A 21,158-nucleotide genomic window follows, 5' to 3' on the forward strand; every position below is an offset into this window, starting at 1 on the left:
GGTAGATCTCAACCTGCTCTATGTATAAAGACCCCCTGCATTATTAGGTTTCCAAACACCCACAGTTGGCAGGGCAGTGTTCAGTTGGCTTCTCAACACCCAAATGGTGTTGGCTACCAGGAGGGGGGAAGAAGAGGTGCTGGGAGTTTGGTGGGGTGCAGGCATGGTGGCACAGCCAACAGACATGCTTGTTTCCAGGTCTGCACCAAGCCAAGCTTACTGCCGCTTCTCCCTTCCCCACCTATATCTTGGCAACCAACAGCAGTGCTCAGTGTTTGGAAGCCAGGTAAGCAATTTCATCTTGCCCACCTTGCTGACCACTACTGCTTCTAAATTTGAGCAAGAGCTTTCACAAAAAAGGGCAGGTTCCCTGCTTCACACAAGCTACCATGTTGGTCCAGACAGTGAGATCACAATCATCTCAAGCTCAAGACCCCTAATAACTCACAGAAAAATGAAAGAAATGGGAGGTTCTCTCAAGGCATGGTAGCCACATGGAAGGTGATTCCATGGACTGGCTTCTCTCCATGCAGTCATGGGTGTTTGTAGGGATGGCGCAAGCAGGGGGAATCCCACCCCAAACTTCACAGATGAGTCATGTAGCCCAGATTTCATTGTTACTATTTAAAAAGCAAGCCTGGAGCCCTTGTAGAACCTTGCAAACAGTTCAGGTACAACATTGAGAAACTGGCCTGCTCCCACCTTCCTATGTTTTAGGCAACAAATTAGTAATAGAATTATGGGATTGTTGAGTTGGGCTCTTCTTGCAGAGTTAGTGGGCACAAGGGAAAGAGTAACCCCATGATGTTGCATTTCCTTAGCAGCAGCAGCTAAGCTCCTAAAAATGACAACAGTTCATGAATTTCAGTAAAATCTTGAAAGCTCACCTATTCCTGGTGGCTCTATCCATCAGATGTCCTACTTAATGTCACTTTGCCAACTTTTGGGTTGATGGACTGCACTGTGCGTGGGAGGTTTATGTATTATATTGCTGATTTTATTAATGGAGTACTATACTGCTCGTTTTTATTATATTTATGGTATTTTATGGTTTTATTGTTTTATGTTGCACTTATGTTTTATTTTGACTCATAAAGGCTGCTTATAAATGTATTTGAATAAATGAATGTCTTTCACCTTGCAATGATACGATTAAGAAATAGCCCTGTCTTCCACGTTGCAACAGTCATAAAAACATGGAACGGTGCCTGAGATTCAACTAGTCCAACCCCCTGCAATGCAGGAATCTCCTCTAAGGCATCCATGGAAAATGGCCATCCAACCGCTCCTTAAAAACCTCCAAGGAAGTAAAATCCACCACCTTCGAAGGGAGTCAGTTCCAGTGTTTAACATCTCTTACAGTCAGAAAATTATTCCTGATGTTTAGTGGGAATCTCCTTCCTTGTGACTTGAATCCATTGGTTTGGGTCCTACCCTCTGGAGCAGGAGAAAACAAGCTTGCTAGCATTGCCATATTTTGAAGAACAAAAAAGAGGACACAATTTCTACTTTTAACTATGGATCACCATGACGACTCTACGCATGAAATAGAGGGCATGTCCTGGAAAAAGAGGACATAAGGCAACCCGGTTTATGTTCCATCTTCCATGCAACAGCTCTTTAGATATTAGAAAAAGGCTATCATATCTCCTCTAAGCCTCCTCCTATCCAGGCTACACATACCCAACTATCACAGCTAAGTTTTGATGCACACTTGGGGAGCCCAAATCAAAACTACATGGGAAGAGGGAGGGAGAGAGAAAATGTACTTGGCTGCCGTGTGAATGACTGTTTCTTAAAATTCATTACACTTATACTCTAACCAGCTAACGCCCACATTAGCCAACCTATGTGGGCTTAAGGTTTGGACCAAATGTTATCCGAGCCAGGCTAATGAAAGAAGACTTTCATCAGTCCCCCGCTTGCCATTCCACCAAGCGCAATTCCTGAACGATGTGTGTAATGTGCACATTACCCAAGCAACGGGTTTTCCTATTAACATTTATGTGGCATTGTGTATGAGGCATTCCTCAGCACTTTTATTTTCAGAGCGAGGGAAGACATAGAGCAGCATGTCTGATCCAGTCCAGTGAATTTACCGGGCACAGTTTTAATTAGAGGCAGTTCAGTTGCTAATTTCCTTGGGACTACGCATCGCTGAGTCATAGCTCCCTGCTCCCTCACTTGCATACACACACACACACACACACACACACACACACACACACACACACACCTTCCTTTCCCTCTCTCCACCAATGCGAAGGGGGGCTTTCCGCTGACTGAATGACAAACTGCACCGCAGAAGGGAGTGAAGAAAGTGAGGAGCTGCAGAGTTGGCAGCTGCAGCCACTGGCCTCCGCTCCATCCTCCCAGCCCTGTGGGGAGCCGGCTGCTGTGAAAGGTCATCGCTCTGACTTGGCAATCAGTTTGGTTCCAGCAACAGGGGCTGAACGCAGCTGGGCATCGCCTCTTGCTGTCTGAGAACCAGAAAGCTCAGATCCAAAACCAGACCACCATCTAGCTGAGGTCTATTTTTATTTTGCTACCAGTCTAGTAATAATACTGACATTGGTGCCCTCAGAGCAAGACTTTGGGGCAAGAGTCCAGGGACCCACTCTACAGAAGGTATAGAAGGAGCCCCCCAAAATGCAATATGGCTGGCTTACCACACTGTGAAGTAAGCTGCACCCCCATCTAGAGAAGGGATGGGCTGCAGGTGGATTATGCTACCTGGCTAGGAGGGATCCTTCTAGATATGTCTAAACAGGGGTTGCTTTAGACCAGGCATGTCCAACCAGTAGCTCGTGATCTATCGGAAGATCACCGGCTGATCCTGGTAGATCCTTGGATCCTTATCTATCGCAGGTTTAAAGTGTACAAAAAGTTAACTTAAAAAAAAGCTCAAAAACTCTGTGGAATCCTCCCCCTAAAAAGCTCAACAACCCACCCCACCCACCTTCCTCCTCCCTCCAATGACAAGGGGTAGATCACTGCCAGTTTTTTTATACTGGGAGTAGATCACAGTCTCTTGGGAGTTGGATGTGCCTGCTTTAGACATCTTTGAGTTTCTCACCCACTTGCTAGCTTTCTCCTGGTGATTTGTTCATGTGTAAGCTGGAGATGTATGGAAGTGAGAGCTGGACCATAAAGAAGGTTGATCGCCGAAGAATTTATGCTTTTGAATTATGGTGCTGAAGGAGACTCTTGAGAGTCCCATGGACTGCAAGAAGATCAAACCTATCCATTCTGAAGGAAATCAGCCCTGAGTGCTCACTGGAAGGACAGATCCTGAAGCTGAGACTCCAATACTTCGGCCACCTCATGAGAAGAGAAGACTCCCTGGAAAAGACCGTGATGTTGGGAAAGATGGAGGGCACAAGGAGAAGGGGACGACAGAGGACGAGATGGTTGGACAGTGTTCTCGAAGCTACCAGCATGAGTTTGACCAAACTGCAGGAGGCAGTGGAAGACAGGAGTGCCTGGCGTGCTCTGGTCCAAGGGGTCACGAAGAGTAGGACACGACTAAATGACTAAACAACAACAACAAAGCTGGAGAGGCCCTTAAATGCTTGCTCAACTTCCACACAGGCTCATTCATATCGTATAGAAGGCATGGGCACTAAGTACAAATATATATTTTTAGGTTTCAATCCAGAGGCAACCTCCACCCACACCAAAGATCCTTCGCTTGCAGGCTGTGGCAGACAGCACTTCCTAAGCACACAAGGTGCTTCCCCTTACCATTGCCAGCAATGGAAGGTTGCTGACTGCACACTTAAGAAATGTCGCCGCTCCTATCACATAGGAACAGCCACATGCGCCATCTAACTCAGCAGCCTGTCTTCAGTGTATGCTGTGTAAGAAATCTGCAATATGCTAGTAGAATACACTAGCCAGGTTACCTGCAGCATTTACAGTGGAAATGCTTGTTCATTTATTATATCTATATTATGACCTTGATTCAAGGAGCTTAGGGTGGCAAGTATAGTTCTCTCCCTCCAACATACATAGAGACACACACTTTTATCCAGAAGTAGCTTCAGCCTCCCACAAGGTTCCTTTAGGATTTCACAGGGGCAAGATGGATCTGGACTAGGAGAAAGTAGCTTCCATACTTGCACCAATTACAGTATGAATTGAACCTAAGTTCACCTAAGTTCAGCTAATGTAGAAGGTAATTCAATCATTTTTAGTTCAGATGACATTCCCTAGAAATGTGGGACTGTTTAATGTCAATTATCTGATGGATGCACATTAATTTGATTCTACGAACAGATGCTGGTCTTAAAGATGGGCGATATTGGTAGCCAATTGGCATCTGTCCCAAAAAGAAACTAGTCTTCCAGCTCTGCTGCTTTTTTCAACTTAAAAATATATTTCCTATGCTAGGTGAAGACTTTCCTCTTCTTCCAGAGATTTGCCTGTTATCCTCTTGGCTGTTCTGGGGACATCACAGTTGGTTGTTGTTTTTTTTATGATCATGATCATATATATCTGTTGGGGGTAGTTGGGAGTTTGTCATTTTTAGACTGAGCGTATGATCATCTTCAAAGAATGCTGCTGTTTCAATCTTTTGCATGCCTTGTATTGGGTGGATTTTTGTGCTGCAATTTTTTAGCACCGGGCATCAAACAAATTGAAATCATGATAATGATTTTGTATTTGTAAAAACACTAAAGCATTAATATAAACAAACAGTCTTAACCCAGACTTTCAGAATATATGAGACAGGAGTAGCCACCACAGTACTCTATGTTTTGGGCTGCAATTCCCGTCATCCTAGGCCATGGTGACTAGGACTGATCAGAGCTTGTAGTCCGCAACACCTGTTGCCTACTCCTGATATAGGGCAGTGGCTAACATTAGCTGTACCCAGAGCACACCCACAGAAATATCGAAATCTATCACCCACAACAACAATGAAGGGGGTCTCCAACACCACATCCTGTCATGGTCCCATCCCACTGCCAAGCAAGCAGGGGCTACGAGTCTCTGAGGAACACTTGCCTGAGAATCCACATACGGCATGAGACAGTCCAGAGGTCAGGGAATTCATATAATCACAGAGCCAAGGGACCAGGAACCACAGGCATTGTTTCCAGTATCTATCTGCTACTGAGAGCTCAGTTTAAGAAGGCTGAAGCCAGCTGGTTCTCATCTCCTCCTTACCTTGAAGGCTGATCAGCTGCAGGTGGAGTTATTCTGCCTTCTCCCCCTTCAGGCTGCTGCTCAGCAGGTGAAGCTGACTCCTGGCCCATGACATGTCCAAGTTACCTTCACCAGCACAGCTGGATAGGTTGTAGTGCAGCAGGATGAAAAATACGCTAACAATATCTCCATTCACTCTCTGTGACCCAACATGACAAGCATTCCCTTGAACCCATACAGTGTGGTTCATTCTCCTGGCAAGGGAGATGGAATTTTTGTGGATGATAGTGATACAATGCCCTGTCCCCCTGACTTGCAGTGGCGCTACATCAAGTACCTGGGCGGGCAAAGCTGGGTTAGCATAGCGCCACCCAGGCCATGCACCCTGTTTTGGTTATATATGCCAGGTTAGTCCCTTCATCCATGATCAAATCATGGATGACTGATGTTTTATTCCATACTGAACATGAGCTTCTTCTGCTTCTTTTCAAAGGTTCCTGGACAATGAGAAACTCTCATTTCAGAACAGATGCAATCTTGGAACTTAGAAAAGCATTTATTTGCTTTTCTATGATTATCCACTGTATGCACTACACCAGGTGACATTCAGGGAAAGTTTTCAATGCTATCTCAGTGCCTCTGAAATGCTTTTATTCCTGCCTTCTGCACAACCCAAGATTTTGTTCTTGCAATCAATTTGTGGTAGAAACACATTCCGTAAAATGGGACTCAGAAGTGGCAGTTGTTTCTTCCTCTCTCTTTTACATCGCTTTTTAAACTGTTCTGTGTCTTTGCTATCTTGTCTTCAAATTAAGACATGTGAAGATCAATTCACTGATGCCTGTGAGACCCTTGGATGTTGTGGCACTGAGAGGTACACCATGAATCAAGTCCTATTCTCCCCCTCCCTGCTCCAGCATCATGGTGCTGTCACAAAACTGCATCTCAGACAAACAAAAAAAGGCAAAACTGCAAGAAATGCTTGTTTAAACGCTTACGTGTTTTTGCTCACCATCACACTTGCATTGTTGGTTTTAGAACCCAGCAGAAGAGCACCCTCAGAGCCACATACATTTATAATCCACTTTCCCTGAAAAGAAGGTAATATACATGGTTCCCCCCCCCCATTTTATCCCTGCAACAACCCTGAGAGATGGGTTAGGCTGAGAGATAATGATTAGTCCAAATTACCAAATGAGCTTCATATCTTAAAATAAATTTGGAACTCAAGTTCAAATACTCTAGCCTAGGGGTGGGGAACCTGAGATCCAAGGGCTGGGTGTGGCCCTTCATGCCTCTCGATCAGGCCCTTGTGGTTCTCTCTATTCCTCACCTCCTTCCTAGCCACCCCCACTCTCCCCAGGATGAGGGATAGAGCGGTACATCTGCAGAAACTAGCCTACTGCACAAAGGTTGACAGTCCACCCCTTGTTCCACTCACTTTTCCCTCTGACAAACTTCTGGCATGTGGAAAGCTGTCCAGAAGGCAATTTGGACTTGGCTGAAAAAGCTTTCCCACCCTGCACTAACACTGCTACACTGCACCACAAGCCAACACAGATCCAGTGGCCTCAGGTGTGTTTAATTATGCACTGGATTTTGGTCAGTAATTTGGATAGGGTCACTCTTGTAGCTTCATGGATATAGAGGACTGAATGTTTTAACTGAATATCGGGCTGCCATCTCTTAGTGGGTAGTTTAAAATCAAGCAGATCTTTTGCCAATTTTGTATTTATTTTGATGGCTAAATTTACCCCAACAAAGCATGCTAGTAATACAACCAGTTTCAAAATAGAATATGGAGGGGGCAGGGGGAGAAACCTTCTCTATCTGCTGGGGAGCTTCATACTGAACATTTCTTCCATAGAGACATATGACTTGATCTCCCTCTAATCCTTGTAGCTTAGCTCACCGCTCTGTCAATTCCACAGGGTCTCATTCCTTGACTGCATCGTGCTGTCGCTTTCTAAACATCCCCAAACTATTGTTGCAAGGAGTCGTCATCTTAGAACTGCTCCCCTGTACCTCCCAACTAAGACAATGGGAGCAGGCAGATTCAAATTTGTGCCAGCGTAGCACTAAACAGCACAAATGAACAGGGAAGATTCAGTCTGGCATGGCGCGTACTGCAGCATCCATTGCAGCAAAAGGCTTATTATGGCTGAGTAATGTCAGGCAGTACGATTCAAGAGTGATTTAAATACAAAGAACACGTTGTTTACTCTCTCCAGGCCACCACTCATAGAAAGGGCCACATCCTTCTTTGATTTGCTCATGCAGGTGGATTTTCAATGATTCACATAAAAAAGAAGGGCAGGATCGAACCCTAAGTTTTTGGTGTAGGCAGGGCCAGGCTGCAGGGCTGGATCAGAGAGGGGAAAATATGCCTACATAATTAGGCCACACAAGAGCAGATGAGGAACTGTAGGGAGGAGAGCAGAGAACTGCAAGTGTAAAATTGCAAGTGTAAAATTGTCGGTGGCTCTTGACACATTCCCTTCATTTGATCTTCCTTTCGGGTCTTAGTTTGAAAGTTGTTCACATAAGCATTGCAGTAAGCTGACTGAAGCACATCATGGTACATTTCCCTCTTGGAGTGGGGAGAATTAAGGGCAAGTCTTCAAGCCACTCAGGCAAGACCAGGGAAATTGCTTTGGGAACAAGCCCGGACTAAGTCTTTTGCACACTGCAGCCTTAACATGTTGCGGTGAAAATTGGCTTAGAACATAAGAGAGTCCTGCTGAATCAGGCCAGCAGCAAATCTAGTCCAGCATCCTGTTCTCACAGGGGCTGATTGGATGCCTATGGGAAGCCCACAAGCCAAACCAGAGCTCAGCAGCACTCTCCCTACTTGTGGCTTCCGAAGCATCAGGTGATGTTGGAGGTGGGACTCTTCTCTATTCCCCACCATGCAAGCAGGAGTTGATCAGCCTGGAATCGTCCAGAGGTTGTTAGGACTACAACTCCCATAGTAAGATGTCTGAGAGATGGTCAACCTAAACAGTGACCTGTATCTTTGGCTCCACCCACCCAGGCAATGGGTGGTAGTCAGCTAAGTTTCACTCTCCTATTGAGTGTTTAGGCTCCATCTATACTAGACATTTAAAGCACTGTTATAACCACTTTAAATTGCTTCCCCTCAAATAAGTCTGGGAGCTGTCATTTGTTAAGAGTGCTGAGAATTGTTAGGTGACTCCTATTGCCCTTGCAGAGCAACGGTTACCAGAGTGGCTGAACAATTAAAAACAGCAGCAACAGCAATAATAATAATAACAAGGATTTATTTTTGTACCTTGCCCATCTCACTGGGTTGCCCCAGCCACTCTGGGCAGCTTCCAACAGGGTATACAAAAACACAACAACAACAACAGAACATCACATATCCCTCTTCCCAGGGAACTCTGGGAATTATAGCTCTGAGAGAGGAATAGGGGTATCGTAACAGCTCTCAGCACTCTTAGCAAACTACAGTTCCCAGAATTATTTGGGGGAAGTTATGACTGTTTAAATGTATGGTGTAGACAGGGTCTTAGTCATTCATTAATTTCAGTAGGTCTACTCTGTGTAAGACTTTGTTGATTACTACTCAACCTGTTCCTTCTTGATTTGTTTGTGGGAAGGTTATCCAACATCAGTTGCTAACTGAGAACTCATCCTGATTTATTTGCGCGGAGGTTGTGTTATGTTCTATCAAGCACACTTCCCCATGCATTTTGCCATCATCTTCCTTAAGTCTATTTTTTTTGGGGGGGGAGCATATTTGTTGTCCAAATCCACTTTAATTTGGCAACCTGAACTTGCTGTATGCAATGAAATCCTGCTGCAAAAAAGCAACAGTCTGGAAGAGACCTCAGGTTTGAGTATCCTGTTAGCACTTTACATGAATTTTGCAATTTCCATCCGACTGCCCTGTGGTTTCTGTGGTGCTGTATCTTTCCTGTCTAATTAATTGCTCAACACATACCTCAGCATTTCCATCCTTTGAAAGAATGGATGAGCTCTCAGAGTGAAATCTGTTTCTCTGTTACGCTAGCAGTATCCAATGAAGTTTGGGCCATTCTAAAACGAGATTGGGTTTGGGCATCTATTCTCTCTCTCAGACTGCTCCTATCTACTAAGAGCAGGAGCTGGGAAATTTAAGAAACCATGGAAAAGCCTTCCTGGATCATTGCTTTGTGACTAACATGTACCTGAGTGCAATGGTGGTCAATCATCTACCTCCCAAAACAAAATCCAGAACTCTTTGCAATCACTTGAAAACAAAAATTATTGGAAACATGGAGGTTTTGGAGAGCCTGCTGAGAGTAACACTGGATATTTTTTTGGTGAAACTGTCCTGTTAGCACAAGGACTTTCATCTATAGAACTGAATTTCCTCTCTCCCGCCTCTCCTGTGCTTCCATGCACCACCTATCTGTTCTGGAGGTTTGGGGAAACCCTCAGAAGAGATTGGGGAGTGGGGAGAGGAAGACCTGCTGCAAAAACAGAAATCCTTGTACTAATCATAGAACCATAGAGTTGGAAGGGACCCTGTAGATCATCTAGTCCAACCCCCTGCAATGAAGGAATATGTTAGGATGACTTTGTTGGATACAACCCTATTGGAGGAGACTATGCTGGAAGGGATCTTTAAAATGTCTATATGCCATGCTATTTCTTATTTCCTTCACAGGAAATGCAGTTTACTTTAAAGCTGCTATACTGTGCCTTGATTCTCCCCTCCATCTACACACATTAACTGCTCACACTAACTGCTAAGGGTTGCAAATTCAGAAGAGATTCACAGGAATGATGCAGGACTGACCCCCATATCTAGTCCAATATAATAAAGGGAACCTTTTTGTAAGCTCGGGAATGAAAATGTCTCCGTTAGCTAGAGAGGGTTCCCGCAGCTAATCCTAAGTCTTTTATGTTCTTGGCCTGGGTAAGGCGGAAAACAGTGTTTTCTCCCATTTCTGAGACAATAGTTCCTCTCTAATCAAGTCCGCCCCCACCCATTTCTAAAAATGAGCTGAGTTCATTTCTTGTGAACCCTAGAGCTCCAAGGCATTATGGGAATAGAAGCTATGGACAAGAAACTTATAAAAAGGCACTCCTATAACAATCATATGCAATCATGTATATAGTACATGGAAAATAAAGCTATACCTGTCTATTTTTTGCTCTCTGGAAGATGGGGAGTCTTTACTGGCTGCGTTGGGTTTGCAATGCTGAGTCATAATAGAATGAACAGAGGATTTGCCAAGTTGGCTGGCAGTTCAAAACACTGGATTTAGGCCAGCTGGCCCTTAATATGCAAAGTCACTTGTTGGTAGGCTGGAAGGAAGGCTACTTCGGCTCCCAGAAGTTGCAGGAAACAAAGTCTTATAAAGTGGATGTTGAAATACAGGTATACTGGTGATCCTTGCTATGGGCAGCCTAGATTATCTGCTGAGATTGAATTAATGAATTGGTAATTGTGCCAGCTTTAGTTTATCCGATAGTTGAGGACGTTTGATGTTATCAAAATCCCATTATAAATGAAAGAAGCCATGAAGAGAAATTAGCCACTGCAACTCAGACATGGCACTTAGTCACAGTGATAACTCAGTGATGAGGACTAATAAGCAAATGGCATTTGGAGAGCAAGTCTCACACAAGGGCTGAGAGTGTGAGCTGTCTGAGCTGCAAGTTCCTGGTTTCAAGCTCACCTCAGCTATGAATTCACTAAAGGACTGTGCCAAAGCACAGTCAAGGAGGATGTTTCCAAAACAGGTGTATGGCATAAACTATCCTTAAGAGAATGAGTAGAAAGGTTTATTAGTGATAATAAAGCAAGTGTTATTCTAACCCTCTGCCCCACCATTGACAATGAGCGCATTCTCATACTGGCCTGTCTGAAAACGCTGCTGTAAGAATTGCTGAGGTAATATATGCCACACACTTTAAGCACTCAAAATGTATTTATTTATATTGGGTTGTATCCAACGTACTGCTAAGTAACGTGTTCCTTCAGTGTTTCTGTTTGCAATGGAATTCCCCCTCTCTTTTCCCTCCACAAGTCTCCTAAACCTGTTATAGGCATTTTCCCCAACACTCTGGAAGCAGATTGGGGGAGGGCACCCAGGTACACACAGGAAAAGGAAAGGAAAGAATTTCTGTTGCACAAATGGAAAACCTTGCACTGGCAGAATGCACCGTTTGGATATTGGCCATGACCATTTTACCCTACTGTTTAGGAGGAGAGAAAAATGTTTTCCAGAATGATTTAACAAAACCCAATAGTAAGGCAGTCCCTGACTTTAGGCTTACCATCAGATAAAATAATAATAATTTAAAACTGCACCAAGTAAATGTTAAGCAATAGGATTACTTTGAGAAGCACAATATGTAGAATAGCCTTCAGTAACCTTGGGCCTTCCAGATATTTTGAACTACAGGCAACTCCCATCAGCCCAAGCCAATGAAACATTCACTATGTGACCAAACCATCCATTCAAGTTCTTTCTCTGTTCAGGTAAATTCCTTTTGTTTATTTCATACTGATATTTGGCTACTTTTCTCCATCTGTCTGTTGTTTCTAAAACCACCTCTTGTTTCCAGCACTGATTGTTTGGAGAAGGAAAGTGCTTGAATTTCCAGTTTCCTCTTCCATGGCTAGTACTGGGAACTACAGTTACAAGGGAATTTTACAATGAGGTGCATCCAGCACACATGAACCAACATTATGAGCCACAAGAAAAAGAACTCACAGGAAAAGTATTTTCCCCCCTTTCTCCCAAGAGTTCTCAAGAGAAAGCTTATAATTTCTGAGCCGGTTCTGAATCAAGCTGATGGGAGTTCATCTATCACTAGTACTAGTAATTATGTTCATGATATATTGTGCTAACCTTGTAATGAGAGGATGCAAAGCAAGAGGATGAACGTGCTCTGCTTGGTGACACAGGAGGATTCTGGTGAAGCTCCTTTGGAGCATGATGCTCTTCCATCACAGCCACAACACACAACTGTGGGATTGAGCGACTGCTAGACATCTCCAGATTCTCCACTTTAGCTTCACCCTACTTAAATGTTGATACAGGCAACCTGGAAGCTTTGTTCCTGGATGACACCACAGGTGCTTAGAGCACTGTTCAAGATGGAAGGAGGGTAAAATACCTACAAGAGAAGAATGGCTGATAAAGATGATGGACTATGCCAAAATGGCAAAAAATGACCAGGAAGAGCAGAGATCAAGAGGACATTAAATTTAATAAAGAATGGGGGGGATTTATAAGTTATTTCAATGAACACTGTAAACAATTAAAAACATTGGCAGGATCTTTTTATAAAAAAAAACTTGCAATGTAACGAGAACTATGGTGAGAACTGAGTTTTAAGAAAACATGGAGAACATTATACGATGCAGTTGGAAAAGAATAACTCTGGAAACTGTGGAAGGGTGGAGGGAAACCCAGGGATTCAGAGAATCCTATATGTATAGGGATATGACTTATTTGTGACGTTAATTGTTAAACTTTAAAATGAATAAAAATATTTTTAAATAGTTCAAGATGGTCCGTCCATGAGTGAGTATTAGACAAAAGGATTTCGAGGAAGACTGTTTGCATTCACTATCGGTTAGAAGATGAAGGCAGCAGGAGCTTCCCTTTCTAGTTGTCCCATGTTTGTTTGTTTTTCTTTTTTACTGTGTGACCTTGGGAAAGTGACACTCTATACCTTAGTCATTTCCAACTGTAAAAACAAGTGCTTGAGAATGTGGAGATAAAATGCATGACATACAGTCATTGCAAAACACTACTAGTTCTTATTGCAGTACAAAGACTGCAGAGATCTCAGCAAATGATGTAAACTGGTGAGACATGATGCAGCAGATGGCAGCTGACCCCCTGCCATACACACCATTTCTGGTGCGGCAGGGAGAGGGGAATCTGCAGCAAGAAAGGAAGAAACAACATCCTGTCTATCCACCCAAAGAGATCATTTGCTTTGGGAACAAAATAGGTGCATATGTCTAATAAAACACTGTTTAACAGGCTCCAGGAGACCCACACATATTGTTGCTGTTGGCATCCATCTGTCTCTAACCTTTGGAATATACTCAGACCACCATGGGGAAACAGTGTGGCTCTTAGGAAGTTTTTGCAAGCAGGCACAGCTATGTAGCCATGAGTGATGCTGTTAGGAAGTGTTGGGCAGGATTTGTGGAATGTAGGAGGAAAGATATATGTCTCCAGAATTCTAGGTCTCCCAAGATGAATGCAGGTACCTGGATCATACAGGTACCAACTGTGCAAAAGCAGGAGGCACTCAGTCATCAAACAAAGCTATGTGCTGAACCTTACTATTAGGACAAAATGCCCTTGCGCCAAAACACCAAGCAGAAGAAAGCCATCAGCTACATACAGGCTAAGGTTTGTAGCAGCAAGTATATCAGAACATAAGAATCACAATCAATGGTTCAGCCAGGATTTATTATTCAATCAACATACAGAGCAAAAGGCAGGTTAAAGGAAACTATATAATACACAGAATCAAAAACCATTCTAATTATTAAGTATTAAAAGTCTAGTATTGATAAGAGTAAGGAGTGCTCTGCTGGTTTAGACAAAGGCATCGATTTGTGAAGCATCCTTTACATCAAAAGGGGCCAGCTAAATATCTCCAGGAAATTCACAAGGATAGTGCAAAGGCAACAGCCCTCCATGGTTGTGTAACCACAGCTTCTGGTATTGGGAGATACACTGCCCAGATCATTATTAGAAGTTTATAATGAGCTGGTAAATTGTAGTTCAGATTCTTCCACGACCATGAATGGTTGTTGTTGTTGAATACTTGAAAGCTCATCTCCATATTGTTCACTACATGACCTTAAATAGTTGGGTCTTGCTGCTTGGTAAAAGCCATTGAGTCCCATTCACACTTCAGCAACATGCCAGAATGTTGTCACATGTGTCAAAGTCCTTCTTCCCATTTTCTCTGAAAGGGATGAGTGAGCTAATGACTTTGAGTTGACAGATGCCTGATAGTGAGCCAAAGAAAAGAAACTGTGCTTCTCCTACAGCACTAAGACCTGACCTTTTGGTATAAAACTCTGTGTGTTTTAATTTGTTGGAAGCCACCTGGAGTAGCTGGGGTAACCCAGCATATAAATAAATCATCATCATCATCATCATCATGGCCACAATCAAAAAGTTCACTCCATTCAGTTATGGCCAAGGTACATGGTATTACAAAGAGAGGCCTCCAACAGAACCATCTCTTCCTCCCCAGTCTACTTATTCCAGTTCTTGCCTGGGGCCTGCTCACTGAATAGAAGTTGCTCAGTGCCGTCTGCCTTAGCCTGGAGTATTAGCATATGCTGATCCTTTTCTCCTGCTGCTAATTGCCTGGCCACACAGACATATTTCAAGAACGTGCAGTTGTGGTCTGCAGAGAATGAATGCTTTTCCTCATTCCATGCAGACATTCATCACCCCCCTACCCCGTGGCATGACACTATCATGTATGCCAAGCAGCCAGGTTTCCCCATACTCCCTTCTCTTGACCATTGGAGTCAGCCTGCTGAAGCCTGAGCAAGTTGGGAGAAGGGGTCAGCAGATATCAAAAGGAAATGCCTTTTTAGACAGCTTTGGGGAAATGACCATTGACTCCCACGCTTCATTTCCCCCATTTGCTCTTGCAATATAGCAGTAGCTGTATTTCAAAAGGTTCTGGGATTCTAAAGTGAGTCACTCACACTGCCAGGTGATCTATGTCTGCTACCAACAGGATGGTGATAAAGACATTGTAAACGCTGATTTACTCAGCCAGCTGAACACTGATGGGGAATAGATCCAGGCTGCAGAGGAAGCTTGGAGCACCTTCTGGCCTCCATGAATGATACACTGCTGTGGAAGAAATACCAGGGTGGAAATGACTAACACAAAACACTGGAGGAAAGTAGTTCAGAATAGCCACAGAGACAGATGTCATTGGATTTCATCTTCAGAGTTAATTTCTTTGCCCTGTTCAAAAATGAACAGTTTCCAGAATGCCACAGTGCAGGCAACCATTTACAACAGCACGGCATCCTCAAGAACCACATTGGACGGAATGGCTTTTACGCATAGGGAACATATAATATGAATGTACTTTCAACCTGGATGTTTACCACAATCCCCAGCATTACAAGCAAGTTATAACTGAACGAGGGTACCTGCAGTAGAAAGGGATGGTGTATAAATCAGGATGACTCAGTCTTCTTGATGTCTATGCTGACTCTCCCATACAAGCTAAGCTTCAGGGAACATTGTGGCTTGAAAGGACTTTTGCACAATAGTTGCCAATTTTAGTGATTTTTCATCTGAACTTTATGCCATAGGATCTTCTATAGGGGCAGTTAAGCTACAGCATTCATTGATGCTCCCCTGACAGTTACATTCTCATTAAATGCTTTTGCATTCAGTGATCTCCAACAGTGGGATCCTCCAATGACTTCCGTTCTCAAATCCACACCAAATGTCACATAACACACCCATAAACACATACCCCTTTGCTCCCAGCCTTTCCATGTCCATTAAAAACCTGTAATCACAACAGGACATGGAAAATCCTGGGTATCCTGGCACACACTAGCTTGCATTCCAAGCTTCATTTTTACAGCCACCCGTGTACATTTACTGAGATCAACAAAAATATAGAAAAGCACACAAAAAGATCCCTAACGCAAGGAAAGACATACCCCTCATCCTGTGTCTGAACTACATACAGCGTACACATTCATGCCTCTAGGTCAGCATTGAGTATTAGGGCATTCACATTCCTATGTCACCACCCCACCCATGCAATAGCAATAGCTGCAGAGCTTACACTCCAAAAAAGTGCTTCACACATGACAGTTTGTTGATCCGTGTTCTCACGGCAAAATCAAAGCACACTTCAGTCATGATAGATTTATTCCATCACCACCCACACAGAGAGATGCTCTCTATCTAGGGGGAAATCTCATGTATGATGAAGCAGTCCAGAGGGAGCAATCTACAGAGGCAATGGATGGATGCAGCAGCTGCACCAAAGCCTTTTGGGTACCTCTCCACAAAGTCTTTTCTTTCCTGCTTTATGTAAAATTGCTGTGGGATTATCTGGTGCTAGAAAAACCCGATCATTTTACAAGGAGCCCCCCCTCCTAGCATTATAGCATCCAAAAAGGGCACACAGAACTATTGCCGACCCATTATAGCTAGCAGTATGATGTATAGCAGTGGAAGGAGACTCACACTGAACCAATGGCAGCATCAGAAAAGTTAACCCAGGAGCACTGCAAGAATCTAATGCTGCTCAGACCTACACTCATAGGAGTGCAAAGTAGCCTTGACACCCGTATAACGAGGCCATCTAGGTCTGGAGTAAATGACAGGCAACTGGTTCAGGCTGTGCGTGTGTTCCAAAAGGAGACTGCAGCAAGAAGGGTGAGCAAGGCCTTATCAGGAACAGACGGAGCTAATGACTCAGGAGCTGGAAAATCGTTATCTCCCATCTCATCTTGTAAGCACTCCAGAGCTATAATAGACTGGGAGCTTGGAAAGTGACTTGCCCTGTGCCAGCCAGCCAAGAATCAGCAGACTCATCCCCAGAGCTCTCATCCTGCAGTAGCCCTCAGAGAGTCAGCCAACGGTTACATTTCCTTCCCCCCCAACCCCCCCCCAGAAGATATAAACTGTCTGAAATCCCCAAGCTCCCCCTATCCCTTATTCACAGAGCTCATTGCACTAAAATATAGAGGCAGTTCACACTTACTGAGTTTCTCTGGGCAATCGTATGCACAGGTAAATGGCTGGGTGGAGAAAGGTTTGTGTGAACTGGGCAGTGCATGCAGTCAGCTGGCAGCTCTCTCCATGATTGCTCATGACCTCTCCTCAGCGATTGCACTCATGGAGTTAGGTGTGGGCTCACCATAGATACCACCCACTTCATGCTAACCTCTCTGCACATGGCTGTGTACCTGTGCACACAATCACATATTACTAACAGCAAGTTCCACCCATGTAGAAAGGCTACTTTAATTTGCATGCCCCAGAATGTCACACACAGTGGTTCCTTCTTTTCCTTGCAGGTTCTCTCTTTCCCTCTCAATTCCTCTTTCTCACACCTGACCCTATTGGTCAGTGTTTAGACACTGATGCATCTGCCTTTTGGTGCAGTGGATTGTTCTGTTCCCAGTTTGTTTTTCCCTTTTGGGAACCATCTTACCCTGCTGAGCAGGAGCAGAGAGAGCTGAGTCAGCACCTCTTCTAAGCAATGTCAGGGAGAGTGATTCCCTGCCTCAACCATTGCGGACAGGCACAGATTTGAAATACAAAGGCTCCATATCCCAATAGACTGACTTCTTGCAATGAATCACAATGCAATGAATCTAACCCACTCCAAAGGTGAGTTCTTGTTATGCTTTAAACCTCGTATTCATTAGATCTGACATCTGGTTTTTGAATTCTGAAACCCTTCCGTTCCTGCATCAGGAAAGTTAGCGATGCACTCTCTCCAGGGAACCCAGCTCTGTATTCAGCACATTGCACCAGTATCTGAGTGCACTAGTGGGATCTACATATGACGTGCTGCAGATCAGGTGCATATAAACCTATTGTGTACATACCATCCAATCGGCAGCATTTTTTAGATTGCAGCATGTCCTGAAACAGAACGTGTTGTACAGTATATCTGTACATGTGTGTGCATATGCTAATTGCTCCACTTTGGTGTCTCTGCTTGCGTGACCCTCTTCCTCTGCATCTGTCTGGACTATAACCTTGAAGGCGAGGTGGGGGCATGAACACCAGGTTATGGTATCTTGAAACTCTTCCCTGGGATCATTAGGAACAAACACGGATGGGGTCTTTTTTGTTGTTGCTTTTTGCTTAGATGCTTATATTCTAAGGCACAGCCCGCTTTCTTCCTTCCTTTCTTTTTTGCTCCAATAAGAAGTAAACCACCGGCCACTTTTATCATGGATCTACATAGTACTGTACCCTGAAAGGGAAGATGCCTTGCGCCAAACCGCCGCCAAATCACGGGGAGCTGTCCGTTCAGCACTCCTGGCCAAACAAGATCTGGTTGACCGTCCGGTCAGCACCACGGCCAGCGAATTCTCTGCCCAACTGCAGAAAGCTGACGAGGAGATCCTCACTAGCTTCTCTAAATAACTCCACTTGCTGCAGTAAACTTAAAAGCGAGGGGAGGCGTTCTGTTGCCTTAATCTTGTTTCTCTCCCCACCCTTGCGCTCGCCAAACCTTTTTGTCCCAGAGCCCCGCTACTACTTAGGGAACGATCAATCACCAGATGAGGCGGGAGGAAAGGGGAAGGTCTGGTTTCTGATGCACCCCGAAGTGCATCCTCGGACACAGATGCAAGCAAAGAACAAGAAGGAAAGTGAAACTTACTCGCTCGCCGGTGCGGAGACACACAGATACACACCAGCGTCCGCACACGCACACACAGAGTCCAAGGCGGGCAGAAGACTTCGAGCCGGCAGGTCAGTCCCTCAAAATGCTGCAGTTGCTTTTCCCACCCGCCCCTCCAGGGCTCCCGTACGTCGCCGTGTTCTGCGGAGCTCCAACCTCATTGGCGGAGAGGCGGCTCAATAGAATAAAGATCCTGCATTAATTGAGAAGGGGCTCTCTCTCTCCTCCGCCTCCGCCTCTGTGGTGCAGTTCATTATCCAACCCCGGAGGGTGGTTTTAGCCCCTCCCCTCTATCCCAACTCCTTTCCAAGCGCCCGCAGTGAGACTTGCTGAGCTTTGCAGTCTGAAGCAGGCGAGGAGGAGACCGGTACGCCTGCTTGATCAATGGGGGCGGCGCGGGGGGAGCCTGCTAAGTCAGCTGCGGTGGCAGCGAGTTGGGGGGCATGGGTGGAGAGGAAAGTGTGTGTGTGTGTGTGTGTGTGTGTGTGAGAGAGAGAGAGAGAGAGAGAGAGAGAGAGAGAGAGAGAGAGAGAGAGGTGCTTCCTAGCAGGAAGCCGTTACATCAATACCCCAAAGAGGGCAAATAGGATTTCAGTGATCATGCATTGATATGCTACGGGTCTTCATACTACACAGGCAGCAGCAGGAAACGTTCTGTGCACTCCCAGCTGTAAATAAAGGGGAAGGAAACTTAACAAGGATTTCACCGGAGCTCCATTCAAGGTCAGACTAGGAGACAGCAATTATTAATAGGCCCATCATATTTCACTGTGAAATAGTCCATCATATTGCACCTAGGCAGAACACGCAGCACTTCTTTCGGCACAAGCGCCCAGAGTACAACCGTCGGTAAATCTTCAGCTGAGAGCAGACCGTGAGAATCCGTAGCTTTCCTCTTCCCCGGCATCTGTAGATGCCTCACTGCATTGTGCGGAGAAAGAGGAGGCACAACGGTTCCAAACTTTTTTCCTTCCAAAGATTAGACATCCACATAGGTCGATGCAAGGGACTGGGGGGAAAGAGAGAGAATGTGCCATCCTACTGGCAGCCAGGAATCAACGCTGCCCACCCTTATACCATAACAGCCATGAACCAACTCTTTCCCCACTTACCTAAGTGCAGTGACTGAAACCTCAGCCACTTTGTACAAGACACTTGTTCCTTTGAGCTACTACTCGCTGCTAGGGATGGAAACTTCAGTTTCTCATTTTGCTGTGTTTCAATGAAGCTCTCCCATTCCATCCCTCATACTGACATGCCAAAACAAGGGGATCAAGGAACGCAAAGGAAAAGAAGGGCAGTCTACCCTACGTCTGCCATGAGAAACCACCAGAGGAATTTACCTGAACACATTTCTCTTGTTTCACATTACCGTTCTCAGTAATATGGACCTGTTCAACGACCTGATCTGCTCAGCCTGAAAAGCACTCCTCCTAAAGGGAAACCACACAGATCGAGATTCCAGCTTGCTGGGTTAGGGCCTAACCCAACAACCTTGATTCATAGTTGTTGTTTTCTGCAGTGACACATTTACTACGTGGTCTGCTGCTGTTCTGGTTTCCATCACTCTCTATTTAATTGTCCTTGATTACCTGGAACTGCAGCCTCTAGCCTTTCCCTTGTTCTTCAGCATTTGGCTGAATTGTCTCATCAGAAGCCACCTATTCCTCCTCTGCATCTCACTGGAATGTCCTTCATGCTTTTATTTTTAACAGCCAGGATCTTCAAACAAAGCACCAGACACCAGAATGGATGGAACGGGGGCAGCAAAAGCCCTAGTGGGTTTTGAGGAGATGGATTTCTGGTTTCTAAGTGTTCAAAAACTGGCCTTTGTTTCCTGGGAATTTTCTGCCTTCTGGGAATTATCTTATCTTCTGTAAAATTCTAATAGTTAAACAGTGGCAGAGCTATGGTACTAGAGCAAATAGTTTTCTAAACAACAGGAGTAGGACATGAGTATGTCACCTGTTGTTTTTTCTCCCCCTTCCACACCCCCTGCCCCCTTTCTCTCTTCATCTTTCCTCTTTTCTTCCTTTTTCTCTTTTTAAAAAATATTTTCCTTAGACTTTTCATAATATGTTACAATAAAAGAACGAACTAATCTAAGAACAAAGAGCCAAGAGAGAAAGAGAAGGGGGGAGAATATAAATCCTCCTTCACAGGTAAACTTTAGCTTGGCCCACACAGAGAAAGGTAAGCCCTCCCAGCTCTCATCTAGGAGCTTTCCTTTCTTCTCCCAGCCTCCCATCCTGGGAGATCTTCACTTCACTTCCTTTCACACAGAGCCTTCATCAACTAACCATCACCTTCGTATGCATGTCAACTACTCCTTAACCCTGAGTCGGGGACCACACACAGAATACAAAGAATTGAGAAAATGAAGCAAAAGACAAATTGCCTTGATAAAAGTTTGCTTCCAGTTTGGGGACACATTCTAGGGAATAGAACGGGGACACTCAAGTTTTGAATAGGTGTGAAGTTGGGGGGTATAAATTCATCTCAGGCGGCTTGCCAAACACTTAAATAGATCTCATGGGGACTAACAATAATAGGAAGAGAAAATACAGCTGAAGTTTGAAATTCTAATTAAT

At 44.6% G+C, this 21,158-nt stretch overlaps 1 protein-coding gene across 3 annotated transcripts in view; it reads right to left on the reverse strand.

Moving 5' to 3' along the window:
* The window catches only part of SYT2 (synaptotagmin 2), a 151,638-nt gene extending 132,878 nt beyond the window's left edge, over positions 1-18,760 (reverse strand). For all 3 annotated transcript variants that reach the window (XM_083617535.1, XM_083617536.1, XM_083617533.1), the window contains exon 1: positions 18,547-18,760. The gene's annotated coding sequence lies outside the window, so the exon portion shown is untranslated. The remainder of the gene's footprint in view (positions 1-18,546) is intronic.
* Positions 18,761-21,158: the final 2,398 nt, after the last annotated feature.

Source organism: Podarcis filfolensis (assembly GCF_964270895.1).
Source record: "Podarcis filfolensis genome assembly, chromosome: 6".
Lineage (NCBI taxonomy): Eukaryota > Metazoa > Chordata > Lepidosauria > Squamata > Lacertidae > Podarcis > Podarcis filfolensis.